Below are 14,412 nucleotides of genomic sequence, written 5' to 3'. Positions count from 1 at the left end.
GAAAAATAATTTTGAAAAGACAGAATCATATTTGATGCCTGTGTTGGCAAAAAAGGGATGGTTTTGAATAATTTTGACCCATTGAAAAAATATTTTTAGGTTAATTAATTTGGAGCTGATATTCAAGACAACCTAGGAAAGGAACAGATTGGAGTCAGAGACCTTTTGATAAGTTAGTATTCTGCTCTAGGTAATATAATAATAGATTGGACTTAAAATGGTAATAGTAGATAGCAAAGACAAGAATGGGCTTGAGAGCCATTCTCAGGTACAGGATACACAAAGCTAAGAGGAAGGATGTGGAATGGTACGCACTGAGACCAGTGCTTTGGTCCAAATTTAGAATAAAGGATGAAAAATCATATTCAATTAGCTTGGAAGGATAGGTGGGAGCCAATCTGCAGATGTTAATTATGAGAAGTTTGTGCTTTATCCTACAGGCATCGGGAAGTTATTGAAGTTACTGCAGCAGAGCTGGGACCCAGTTAAATTCTGATTCTGGAAAATGGATTTATGAAGTTTGTGGAAGGTAGACTGAAAAAGAGAGGCTGGATGCCATGAGAGTAATTAGGAAGCTAGTGGAGTACTGGGGGTGAGGGCAAATGAGGGCCAGGTATTCACATGGCTCACAAGTAGTTTTGCTTTTGTTGCTCTGCTTTTGTTCATAGTGATTATTGTGCATTTGAAAAACTTCACAAACATGACCATTTCCATACACACAGAACAATAAAAAAGAGGCATTGCATATGAAATCAGAAGTCTTTATATAAATTGTGTGCTTTTTTGGGAAATGGTATGAAGGGCTTTGAATAGAAAAAAGAAAATGTTATGTTTGAATTTGGAGGTGATAGGAAAACACTACAATTTATTAAGTAGAATAGGCATTTTGGTCAAATGTGCTTTAGAAATAATAATAATAGCATTACTAAGAATAATAACTAACATTTATATAGTACCTACTATGTGCCGAGCACACTGCTAAATCCTTTATACTTACTATCTCATTTGAACTTTACAATAATCTACTACTATCCACACTTTACAGATGAAGAAACTGAGGCAAACAGGTTCAATGACTTATACAGGGCCATAGGCTATTAAACATCTGAGTCTGGCTTTGAACTCGGGTCTCTCCAACTCTAGGCTTTATTTACTGTGCCACCTCGCTGCCCTGAGGGAAGGTCATTTTGATAGATAGGTGAGAGATTGATTGTAGTAGGAAGAGACGTTTCAGGGAGTCCAACCCATGGGCTTCTAGTCTAAGAGAAAGGCAATGAGCAGGTCTTGGAAACAGACTGGAATGGGGGTGGGGTGAGAAGTGAAGAGATAAGAACGACTCTTAGATTGTGAGTTTGGAGACACTAGGAGCATGGGGCTACCATCAATAGTAATGGGAAAGTTTGAAAAAGGGGAGGACATTAGGGGAAAAGATAATGAGTTTGATTTTGGACATGTTCAGTTGAAGAAATTATAATACATTCCATTTGATGTGTTCTATGGACAATTGGAGATGTGAGATTAAAGTTAGGAGAAAGATCCAGGCTAGAAGAGTCAACTTGAAAATCATCAGAATAGAGATGATAATTAAATCCATAAGAGCTGAAGAGAAAAATAATACAAAAAGGGGGCAGCGAGGTGGCACAGTGGATGGAGCACCAGCCCTGAAGTCAGGAGGATCCAAGTTCAAATTTGGCCTCAGACACTAACACTTCCTAGCTGTGTGACCCTGGGTGAGTCACTTAACCTCAATTGCCTCTGCAAAAAAAAAAAAAAATTAAAGAACAAGGAAAAAAAGAAAAAAAGAAAAGAAAAATAATACAAAAGGAGCTCGGTGGAACATCCATGATTAGTGGCCATGATTCTTGAAGGAAATCTAGAAAATCAGATTAAGAAGAAGCAGTATGACAAATAAGAGAACTATCCAGAGGAAACAATGCCATTAAAAACCACCACCACTAAAGAGAAGGAGATATCCAGGAGAAGAGAGTGATGGATAATCACTGTAAGCAGATCAAGAAAGGTGAGAACTAAGCAAAGATCATTGGATTTGATTTGGCTATTGAAATGTCATCATAAATTCAACAAATTGGTTTCAAACACGTCTTTTTGATCTGCATGTCCATTCAAATTGCTTGGGTTCTTTTCTTTGCATTTAAACATATGCTTCCTAAAGTGTGTCTTTTCTTTAATGTTTCTTTTTTTTTTTTGCATTTATCATCACTATTACTAGTCCCTCTCCTCCTTTTCAAATAAATAGATGAAAATTAAAAACTGTCATTTGAAGAAAGAAGCAGTATCAAGCAAAACAAATCTAGGAATTGGTTACATTTAAAACTGTCTTATTCTTCTAGTCTTCTATCTTTCTTCCAAGAGGTGGGAAGCAGACAGCCCTGCTTTTTTGGAGTCCCGATTGACCTTTACATTCATCAGAGTTCTTAAAGTCAATTTAAAAAAATACATCACTGCAGAATTTCTTTTTCTGAGTTTACTAATAGGGAAGTTTTTTGTATTCACATAATGTTTTTCTTCTGAGACTATAATTCTAGGAATCATGACGCCATTCTTTTCTTCCTGGTTTACTTGTCAGAGTAACAGGGTACAGTCAGGGAAGGCCTCTGGTGTGAGGGCTGCCAGCCCTTTTTAGGACTGCTTTCCATCTTTGGGCTTCACCTTATCCACTTCTCACCAAGATGTGGCTCTAAGATTCCATAGTATGTGCAGTGGGCACAGCTAATATTGTTTTTGGTACATGCGCTAGACCAAGTTAAGGGTAACTGAAAGGTTTCAGAACCATTGGTGAGTTCCAAGTATGTGAAACCTTGTCCTGGTGGAATGGGCAGATGGGAACAATCTGTTCCAGTAGCCATGAAGACAGCTAAAGAGGGCACAGTGGAATATTTAGAGCCTGGTTAGAATGGAAGATGCTCATCTTGAGCCATCATCAGTGTTCTTGATTCTCTCCTGCCATTGGACTGTGATGAGTCTGGAAGAGAGTGAGGAGGCAATTTCATCTCACTTCAATCCAATTTACACAAATAGCAAAAAAATCTCATTCATACCATTTTACCACTTCTACCTATCTGAAAGTTCTGGGATGAAGCAATAGACATGGACACATTGGGAGCTGTAGTTATAATTCTCCACACCTATGATCCAGGCCATAGGGTCATCTTCTTACTGGAGGCAGCAGTGGGATTCAGCAGCCCCTGGTCATGTAGTGATATAGAAAAGGTGCCCTACAAACTGTCTGCTTACCCAAGCCTGGTCTGATGACCATGGCAAGTGGGGATCCAACTCTATGGTTGAAATGCAAAAAAAGTAGGAAAAACAATTCTGCAAAGATGATTCCATTCACCATTGGTACATGAAATGTGTACACACCTATGCACAACACAAAATCCAGTAGACCTGAAAAATGAACAGAGTTTTATGAGAAAACTCTGCAGATATCACATCCAATTCAGCAGCCCTGATAAGGCTGGCAATGGAAACCAGCTTTCTGAAGTCAGGGTTGGGTGTCTATTTTTCTGGAGTGGCCACAGTGAAGGGGAGCACCATGAAGCTGGTATATCTTTTGCATTCAAAACTCATCGAGTCAGCAAGCTTGTGTGCCAACCAAAAGGAGTAAATGACAGGCTTATAACAATACAATTACCACTTGCAGGAAAATCCCCTGCCATTATCATCAATGGCTAAGTTCCACCATGATGAACCCTGATGAGGTCAAAGAAAAAAAAATTAGGAAGACATGGAGATCTCATCATACATATGTCCAAAGAGGAAAAGCTTCTCATTCTGGGTGACTTTAATGCTAAGTAAGCTCAGATGACCAAACATGGAATGAAGTCTTCTGGGAGGAATTGAATTGGAAATAGCAATAGCAAGGCTCACTAAGTATTAAATATGTGTAGATCTCATGATTTTCTTATCACCAACAATGCCTTTCATTTATCTAAATGCAATAAAACATCATGGATTCATGCTCACAGTAAACACTGCCATTTAATAGACCATGTGATTGTAAGGAAAAGAACCTTTTCAGGATTTCAGAGTGATGAAGGCAATGGGGACACAGCACTGCACTGATCCAAAACTTAGCCTCTGCATGCCAAATACTCACATTCAACAGAAATGGTGGCACCATGGCAAAATGAGTAGGAAAAGAATTAATGTCAACAGATTAGAATGTTTTTCTGAGTGAAAACAGTTTATTGTTAACTTGGAGGGAAAGTTGAGCCAACATACAGTTGGCAATAGTAGAGCAGAAAAAGAAAGGAACAGGTGGCTTTCAGAGATTTGGTGTATAGTTCTCCATTTGCTCATCAGAGTCAGATGCTCACGAACCTAAGACTGGTTTGATAAAAATTGTGGGGAAATTCAGAAGCTGCAAAATGGAAAAACAAGAACTCCATGGGAGTGCAGCAACAGGATAGATCGTGCATGTCTAAGCAGGCAATGCTTCATTCTATCAAAAGCAAAGTAAAGGTGAAGCTTAGAGAGATGCAGGATTTTATTCAGATTAATGCTGACAGTAACAGTTCAAAGTCTTTCTATACTCGAGTCCTTTCTTGAACAAACATTCAAACTCCCCTGCATAGAGTGCAACTCATTGGTCTGGCTAAATTGTTCAAATTAAAAATGCACACTTGACTAAAAGACTTTTATGGAGAACTCGCGTGATGGTCAGAAAAAAAATACAAAGATATTCTCAACTCTCTCTTAAGAACTTTGCAACTGATTGCGCTACTTGGGAGATACTAGCACAGGATCGTAAGCTTGGTGTGCCTTCATCAGAGAAGGTGCTATGCTCTATAATCAAAACAAAATGGAAATAGTTCAAAAGAAATGCAAGATCCTCAAATTCAGAGAATCGGCCCCAGATGCTGACATGGACTCTTTATATCTGTATATGTATATATAGAGAGAACATTCCAACCCCATAAGACGTTGGGCAATGTGATTGGGACTCAATCACATTGTGACTTGACTCTAACATAATGATGTCACCTTAGTCCTTTTTGGTAATGAAGCACAATAACCAACTTGTTGGGAGCATCTTTCGACACAGTATGTTTCCACAGTGTTAAGCATTGTTCTTCTGTTTGCTCATATGTCCAACCTCAGTTCCTGGTATAGTATGTTCAGTTTGGGCCGACCTCCATCCATATTGGATGAAGAGGCCATGTCATGTATATTTATGGTACATTTCAGTGTAGATTCATGATGACTCACAGGCAATTGTCTCAACTGCTTTCATCAGTCTTTCTCCTGGAATTTTGGGGTTGAAGGCAAATATCCAACTTTTTCTCTAATTATCATGGTGTTCTTCATCTTGAATCTCTCAATGTAGTTATGGAAACTTAATCAAATTGCCTATGGTTGCTTCTGAAAATATCCCAATGTAAATGGCAGGGTGAGAGACTCTGTCACCCATCCAACTTGGCCATTAGACATTAGCATTTAGAAGAGGGAAGCCATTGCCTTGTTGATCCACTCAAGAAAGGTGATTCAGAGAATGTAAGTCATGGAGTGGCTCTGGAGTTAAGGTGGCTACCAAGCTCTTATTGGTTTTTTCCCTCTGGTTCTTGAGAATAAGTTGAATGAACATGGCATAAGTAACCTGCTCATGTGAGCCATCATCATTAATGCCAATTGACCCATACTCAGTGGTGCCATCTTGATTTCTCTTGACCTTCAAATTTACTGACATATTCAAATAATTCTTACTATATTCTATTCACCAAGGATGTCAGTGAAGCCTGGCTGAATAGTGGACTGTTTTCATGTATAAAGTTTTATTTCTAGACCTCAGCATTTATTTCCATTTTAGGTAGCTAGAATTGACTTAAAAACTTTAACTTCTTAATATGATTTTAAATGATCTCAGGAAAGATATGTCTCCTAAATTATTCAGGAGGGTGAATAGTGTAGATATATCTGCCATTCGATTAGACTTGGAAAAATGTTAGCAAACAGAAACGTGGGTCAAATCCAGGAGCCCTTGAAGAGTTACAAATTTCAAAACCTTTCATATGTTTGTTCCTTTAATCAAAACAGCACCAGGATTCTGATTGCTAATCAGACCTGAATCATGTAAATGGATCTCCATTGTTTTCAACCTTGGAATTGAAGATTTTCAATAAGAGTGAGGAAAATTTTGGATGCTGTTTTTATTTTCCAATCATTATTTATGTTTTTAAAACTACAAGTAGTACAACTCTAAGTACAACTTCCTAAAGTGTATTTTTGTAAGGGTACCATGGAGGTTAGTATGGGAGAAGCTGAAAAGAAAGAAGATATAGTCCACTCTGAGAAAATGCAAGATTTGAGGAAGCCCTTTTGGTGAAGATGTCAGGTCTGAGGGAGGCAATCAGAATGTTTGCTTTTGGTGAGACAGTCACTAGGCTGTCTAAAAAGCATTCTAAAAATCTTTCTGAGTTTATTTTGTGGCTCATATTGGAGAAAGATTCTCAGGGAAGATTTCCCATAAAAGAGGAAAGATGAACTGAAAGATGAATGTTAGAGACTGTGAAAGGCAAGGCTTAGAAGAGTGAAGATTCTAACTATTAAGTACAGCCCTTCCAAGTTAATGAGATGAGAGATGGGGCTCAGACTTCTGGGAACAGCATGTTGACTGGGACATGGAATGTGTGAAGGGCTATAGTATGAAATAATCCAAGGAAAATGGAATAAAACTAGATTGACCATTTAATGTCCAGGTGAAGAGTCTGCATTTTATCCCTGAGAAAAAGAGGAGCTTGGGGGCAGCTAAGTGGCGCAGTGGAGAGAGCACCAGCCTTGAATTCAGGATGACCCAAGTTCAAATCTGGTCTCAGACACTTAACACGTCCTAGCTGTGTGACCCTGGGCAAGTCAATTAACCCCAGCCTCAGAAAAAAGAAAAAAAAAAGAAAAGAAAAAGAGGAGCCACTGAGGATTGTAAAACAGGAGAGAAACATAGTTAGACTTAGGCTTTTGGAAGACAATTTTTGGCAGCTTTTTTGGATGATGGATTTAAGAAAGGACATAGTAAAAACTGTTTTTACTTAAAAATAATAATAATAGCTTTTTAATTTTCAAAATACATGCAAGGATAGTTTTCAACATTTACTCTTGCAAAACCTTGTGCTTTTTCTCTCTCCCGACTTCCCCTCTTCTCTGGACAGCAAGTTTCAGCATAGCTTAAGCAAGTGCAGTCCTTTTAAACATATTTCCACATTGATCATGTGTGCAAGAAAAATCAGATCAAGAGGGGAAAAAAAGAAAGCAAACAATAAAAAAAGGTGAAAATGCTATGCTGTGATCCACATTCAGTTTCCATAGTGTGTGTGTGTGTGTGTGAGACAAGCAGGTAATATATATGTATATGTATACATATATGTATGTATGTGTATATATACACACATACACACATGTACATATATACATACATACATGCATACACACACATATATATCCTCAGAGCCTCGATGTCACCATTGACAAGCAGGTGATTATTGATACCAAGCTATCTACTAAACAGTTCCATTTCATGGGAAGAGGAGCAAGGGATTCCACTTGGTTGTAGCCCAGAGATCTCGTAGGTCTTTCCCTACTTATTCCAGTTGCCAGAAGCATCTTGAAAGCCAGCTCTATGGAGACGGAGTTTGGGAATGTCTCTTGCAGGGGCATAGTCCAGCTACTGAAGACCCAGAAACAAAAACTGTGTCATCCATCAGAGCCTTTGGCCCTTTCAAAATATTCAACATGAGTGGAAATGCCCTGAAAGAAGAGGCCTTATCATCTGCTTTGTGGTTGCCCTCCAAGTACTAGGAAAACGTTCCGTTGGACTTGCAACTGAAATCTTCCCTGGGTTATCCCTCCCATTAGAATGTTCTCTAGAGTAGGAACTGTAGGATTTCTCTAGGCCCCAGTGCCTGGCAGAGTGCTTTGCATTCAGTAAGCATTTAATCAATGCTTTATACATTAATTCACCTCTCTGCTGTGTTGTAAAGGGCATTTTTGTCCTTTACAGGTACTTTTAATTTTTATTCTAACTGAGATTCTGTGACTCATTTATTCTAAATTATAGCATGTCTATGTCTAGCCCTGGACTCACGGCTAATATTGACAATAACCACTCTGATTTTCTTAGGGCCTTAGAGTTCAGAAAGCATTTTCCTCAGGAAAGCCCTGGAGATAACTTTTGCTATTGTGTTTTTCTCTATTTAACAGATATGGAAATAGACTTGGAGAAGCTACTCTTATTCCCATTGGTAGCAGAGCAAGAAATAGAAGACCTAGAATACAGATTTGACCCTGTGTCTAATTCCAGGCCACTTTCCAGAATTGCTCCTCTACTAGATATCTTTTCTTTTTAAGTGAGACTGATTTAAGAATTGGGATCTCCTGTCAAGAAACTCCCTTCACCAATGGAGTCTAATGACTTTTCTGCATTTTAATCTTTGAAAGTTACCAATGGTTATGGGAGATCACCTGGTTTGCCAAAGGACAAATAAATGGGATGTCAGAGGCACGTCATCCTGATTCTCAGCATAGCCATGTTCCCTTTCTCATGCCTCTTCCAAGATAGGCAAATGTCTAGTTAGTGATGTATGTGAATACTCATACCTGCGGAACTCTATCTTCCCAGAAATCAGCAGCAGTCAGGATCACTAAACGTCTTTATTCTCGATCTTTACCGTTGCCTCCAACGCCAGGTCACGAGTGCGAGTGAGCGAGAGTTCCACCACCCAAGTTTCTCTTACTCCTCCCACACAAGTCACTTCTCCCTCTTTGTCCCACCAATCAAGTCAGCACAGAACAGCTGGGGAGGGTCAACCTTCAAAGAAGTTAATAGGGAACCGTCCAATTGGCCATTAGTCTCACGTGCTTCATTATCCAAGTGCATTGCTCAGTTCTAGCCCTTTACACATACCCATGTAAAAAGATGAGACCTAGAAACCATTATTTCCTTACTCTCTCTTAATGGATTTAATAGATAGCCAATTGATTTAGTCAGCTTCCCAACTACAAAATGTTTATTCTTCAGCCACTTTCTGAAAACAACTCTGTTTTCATCTACATAAGTGTTCCAGAGTTCCTGGAGGCTCCTGATGTCATGTCACAGTGATTTCTTGAGATCCATCATATTAGAAGCTGTGTCCAAGATTAGTTCCACAGTCACTCAATGTTTGTCCTAGATAGGAGTTCTGTCATTTTACAAAGTGAGAAACTAAGGTTTGCAGGGGTGAAATGGTTTGATCAAGGTTTATGCTAGAGTTAGAATTCAAAGTCAAGTTTCAATCTTCACTAGATAGTTCCCTGGATTTCCTGAAGTGTATTTCAAAAATTGAAATTTTTTCTCCAGTATCCTGATCTCAGCATGTATGGAATAAAAAGCATTCTGGGAAATAAGGAAAAGAAATGGAAAGGTGGGTAGATAGTGTGTACAGGAGAACAAAATCAGGATTAACTATTCCTTCTTCAAAAGAATATGCTGGATGAAAAACAAAGGCATCAAAGCTAGAATAAATTCCATCAAACCCTTCTAGTGAATACTGAAAATTGGCAAGTGGAGAATTGGGAAGTTAGTCTGAAAAAAAAAAAAACAGGCCCGTAGAAAAAAAATAACTGGGGCAGAGTGATGTGATTAGAGATAGAGAAAATATGTACTTGACCCCTGCCTTTTGTAGTTAGTACTAAGCATACATTTCATGGAATAAAATGAAATTTGATGGAGAAAAATACAATGCTGTACATCTGACTTTTTAAAAGTCAAGTTCAGAAGTATAAGGTTAGAATTGGGGTCCCTTGCCTAGGTATTAGCTAATCAGAAAAAAATATATATATCTTTGAGTATTGGTGGACTACAAGTTTGATATGATAATAGATAATAGTTCACATTTACATAGAGATTTAAGGTTTGGGAAACTATACCAGGCATCTCTTTTTATCCTTACAATTCTTGAAAGTCGGTGCTATTATTTTCCTCATTTTAGAAAAATGTAAAACTGAAGCAGATAAAGGTTATGATTCAAAGCTTGACCAGAGTTTCCCAGCTATGATCTACCTGGAAGAAGGATCCTAACTCATATCTTCTTAATTTCTTAATATAATTCTTAACTAACATATAATTATATATAATTAATTAATAATATAAATATAATTCTTAATGAATTAAATTTAGCATCCTCTTTACTGAGCTATGTCCTATGAATAAACTGGGTGACATGAGATTAGGCTGCATTGAGAGAGGTTTTAGAAGATAGATTCTGACCAGTAGATCTCTTCATTCTCTCTAGAGTTCTTTCTTTAATTTATGATGACATAGTTTAGGAAAGACACTGATAAACTAGAGATCATCCAAAGAAAGCAGCTGGGATAGTAGAAGACCATGTAAATATACTCCATGAGGATAAACTGAAGGTTTTCCAGGAGAAAAAAAGAGACAGGGTAATGATGTGGCTATATTCAAGCATTACAGGTCAATCTCATAGAAGAGGGATTAGATTTATTCTCCTTGGCCCCCAAAGGATCATGAAAAAGGGAAGCATTTGTAAAGAGGCAGATATAGGCTTGATGTAAAAACAAACTTCACAATCTTTCCCTCTAATGAGAGCTTTCAAGAAAGTAGTAGCTTTTCCTTCCTGGAAATCTCAATTCATAGAAGAAAGCATCTCAAAAGGGAGTCCATTATATCCATAGAAGAGATAGCATTTCCCTGTTAGATACCTCTCTTTCCTCTTTAGCCAAAGGAGGATATTGGACTCAATGGCACCTGTTTTTTCAAACTCTGGACCCATGCTCCCATGAAGTCTAATAAGACAGATCAGCCTCTTCCTTGTTGTTTCTTTTGTAGCTGTGTTGTTTTAGTGGCTGAAGGTACTGGCCGATGACAAGGGCAGAAGCCGGGTCAGGATTGAATTTGGACCAAGGGAAGAGACAGAGGCCACAGGAATGATTAAAGTTATCTGGCTAAAAGACTGGGTCAATGGGGAGAAATGCAGAGGCTAATTAGCTCTTTACTCGAGCTCTATTATGTCTCAATAAGGTCTAAATGTTGACCCTCTATGTGACTGAACTAATAGTAATACATTCAGGCAATGAATCTGTTCTAGTCGTTCTGTAAAGCAGGACAATGATTGTCTTATAGTTATTACTTCCTCAAAGTTGGAATAAATTGCATGTCCTGTACATGGGGAGGAGATCACTGAGACAACTACTTTGGGCTCCTGGAATCTGGCACTTGAGTTTGACATCAAGCTGAGCCAATTGCTAGTTCCGTGACCCTGGGCAAACCACTTTAATCTATAAAGTTAAAATAGTCTCTTCACAAGGTTGTAAGGAAAATGCTTCACAAATCTTAGCGTGACACATAAGGCAGTTATTCTCAGGAGGAAATGCAGTGAAATGGATTTGTTCCAAAGAAGGCAAACTCTTTAGAATCTCTAATTCTCTAAGGGATTTTGCACTTTGCTTGTCACCTGCTTTCATTTCCCTTTTCTTGTCTTCAAGACGGAACACTTGATGATCCCTTTTTGGTCTATTTGATTAGAAGAAGGCATTTTAAGGGGAAAAGCAAAAAGAAAAGTCCTGGCAATTGCTGGCCTTAGGAGGATTTCATTGATGATTCTTAAATGCACAGATTTTTCTTTAATCTTGCACCTCAAAATGGATGTCCAGGAGACAAACCTCAGTTTGTCCAAAATTGACCCCATTAGTTTTCCCCATAAACTTTCCATTTCTTGTTCCAAACCTTCTTATCATTATAGAAGGCACCACCATGTTTCTGGCTTCTTAAACTCACAACTTGGACTCCTCACTATCTCTCACCCCCATAATCAAGTGCTGTCAAGGCCAATCTATTTTACCTTTATGTTATCTCTTGCATCTACCCCTTCCTCTCCTTTGAACCACACTCTGGCACAGGGACTCATCTCACTCCTGGATTATTGTAATATTTCCTGGTGGATCTGCTTGCCTCAAGTCTCTCCACACTCCAGTGTACTTTTCATTTCAGACAAGTGATTTTCCTCAAGTTCTTTCTTCTACTCAATAAATTCCAGTGACTTCCTCTTACTGCCTGATCATACACAAAATGAATGCTCTATTTGAAATGCCAAGCCCTTCCCAATCTGCCCCTTCCTATCTTTCTAGTCTTCTTACAGTTTACTCCCTGTCACCTAACCTTTGATTCAATGACACTGGCCTTGTGGCTGTTCCATGAATAAGAAACTACATCTCTCAGTTCCTGGCTTTTTTTTCTGCCATCCCCTATGCCTTTCTCCTAATGATCTTCCTGGCTTCCTTTAAGAACCAAATAAAATCTTATTTTCTAACATAAGCCTTTTCCATCCTCTCCAAATTCTAGTTTCTTCCCTCCTCTTCTGGATCTCCTTTAGATAATGGTAAACAACAATTCATCGATATATTTTTGTTGACTTCTTTATCATCACTCACTTGATCAATAAAGAAGTTTTTATTAATTTTTATTAAGAATAAATAAAGTTTTTATTAACTTTTATTAAGAATAAAGAACTTTTATTCAGTGCATAGTGTATTCTAGGTACTAATAATACAATAGCAAAATCAGTCTCTGCTCTCTCTGAGGCCTAAAAGTTTTTTCCCTGAGAAATTGAATTCTTGCAAATTCTAGAGCTCAAACACATAAAAGAACCATAATCCAGGGGGGACAAAATGTAGTGGGTTGAAGTGGAACATAGCAGGTTGTTGTTAATGCCAATTTGTGTGGAAGAAGTGATCTTGCAGTCATCATTAAGGGTAGGAAAGACTAGAAAGTGAGGTGACCCAGCTTGCCAGGTAATCAAGGTTCACAGGACAGTCCCCCATTCCTTTTTAGCACATGAACAATGGATAAGCCTCAGAGGATGTCCTTCCACTACTGGATAAAACTTGTACAGTGTATTCCTGGGTGGACAATGATACAAAGTATACACACTTAGAAGAAGGGGATGCTTTGCTATCTGCCCTGCTGAATGTCAAAAGCATGCATTGGAGAATGGACTGGCAGGCCCTGTCTTGGGAAAATTGCCTGTATCCCTCATGGGAAGAACACATGGATTTTAATATCATGGGGAGGGGGGAAGGAGAGAAAAGATAGAAGGAAGTAGAAGTTCTAATCTGATAAAGAACAGAGCAAATTTCCTTTACACCCTAGCCAAAAAAAAAAAAAAAAAAAAGGGGGGGGGGCAGAGCCATCTTGCCTGGGGAAGGGCACCTTGATTCTGTTAGGGAGGGCTTCCAATATTACCCTAGAGGTTGAACAAAGGGGGAGGGAACTGAAAGCCTTGCTTCACACGTGTCTGAATCCTCCCAATCCTAGGAAGAATCAACCTTGGTCAGATCCTGTGATTGAAGGGAGTCTAACAGAAGCCACTTCCGAGTCTTTGGATATCAGCCTTCAACTAGAACTGGGTTTTTTTCTTGTTGAAATAGGAACCGAAATGAGAACTAGGATCCAGCTGCTGCAATGAACAGCATTCTTACTTGTCCTAAGTGGCTGAGCTGCTGTTTCCATGGAAACTGACAGCAGCTTAGCAAGACAAACTGGGTTCTAAAATGTTGGTGGTTCCTCCTTGAAGCACATCACAGGGAGAGGGAGAGAAGCACAGCTACAGCATCTGGCCTTGAGTGTCAGATGTGTCGATGACAAATGACTCGCAGCATTACCAGATGATTGAGAAAACTTTTCTTTTTAAAAGAAAAAAAAACCCAGAACACAAAAAAGATAGTGTTTCTATGAATGCTGCCTTGGAAAAACTGGCAGCCTTTCAAAAGACTAAAATTTTTTTTTTCTTTAATAATATGCAAAAATGATTTTTAAAATTCATTTTTTAATTTCTGACCTTCAAATTTCGTTTCTCCACCTCTCTTTGAGAAAGATGAGTGCTTTGATATAGATTCTATAAATGTAGTCATGCAAAACATTTCCATATTAACCATGTTGCAAAAGAAAATGCAGACTAAAACAAAACAAAACACAAAAAAGAGAATTTGGGAGAAATGGCAGGGTATATCAGAACATTCTAAATCTTCCAGATGTCCCCCAAATAAGACAGCATTGTGCTTCAGGATTAATGTAGAGAAGCAACAACAGTTGGGACAGAATAGTAGTCCCCCTGGGACAACCAGAGAAGAGCCAAAGAAAAACCAAGGATGAAGGTTTGGCCTGTATAAAGTGTAAACACCTCCAGGCTAGCTCCACTGAAACAGCAAGCAGCAATCCCTGGGGCTGGTTAGGCTGGGAGGTGCCCCAGCCACAGGGATTTTCATCTCTCAGACAGTGGGGGAAGCCAGGAATCTGAGTGGAGAAAGATTGAGAACTTCTCTGCTGATGAGACACAGCCAAGACTAGGCCTTGGGTAAGTAAGAGCCAGCTCACTCCCAGTGAGTGCAGAAGCAATTGGGAGG

The 14,412-nt window shown here is 38.8% G+C and overlaps 1 long non-coding RNA gene across 1 annotated transcript in view; it reads left to right on the top strand.

The window, feature by feature from the left end:
- Positions 1–8,537, top strand: part of LOC141553857 (uncharacterized) — a 76,098-nt gene extending 67,561 nt beyond the window's left edge. Inside the window, exon 3 of the long non-coding RNA XR_012485693.1 lies at positions 8,215–8,537. This is a non-coding gene — a long non-coding RNA (uncharacterized LOC141553857). The remainder of the gene's footprint in view (positions 1–8,214) is intronic.
- Positions 8,538–14,412: the final 5,875 nt, after the last annotated feature.

The sequence above is a fragment of the Sminthopsis crassicaudata genome, chromosome 2 (assembly GCF_048593235.1).
Source record: "Sminthopsis crassicaudata isolate SCR6 chromosome 2, ASM4859323v1, whole genome shotgun sequence".
Taxonomy (NCBI): Eukaryota; Metazoa; Chordata; class Mammalia; order Dasyuromorphia; family Dasyuridae; genus Sminthopsis; species Sminthopsis crassicaudata.
Note: the sequence above shows the minus strand (reverse complement) of the source record. Positions and strands in the feature narration are given on the sequence as shown.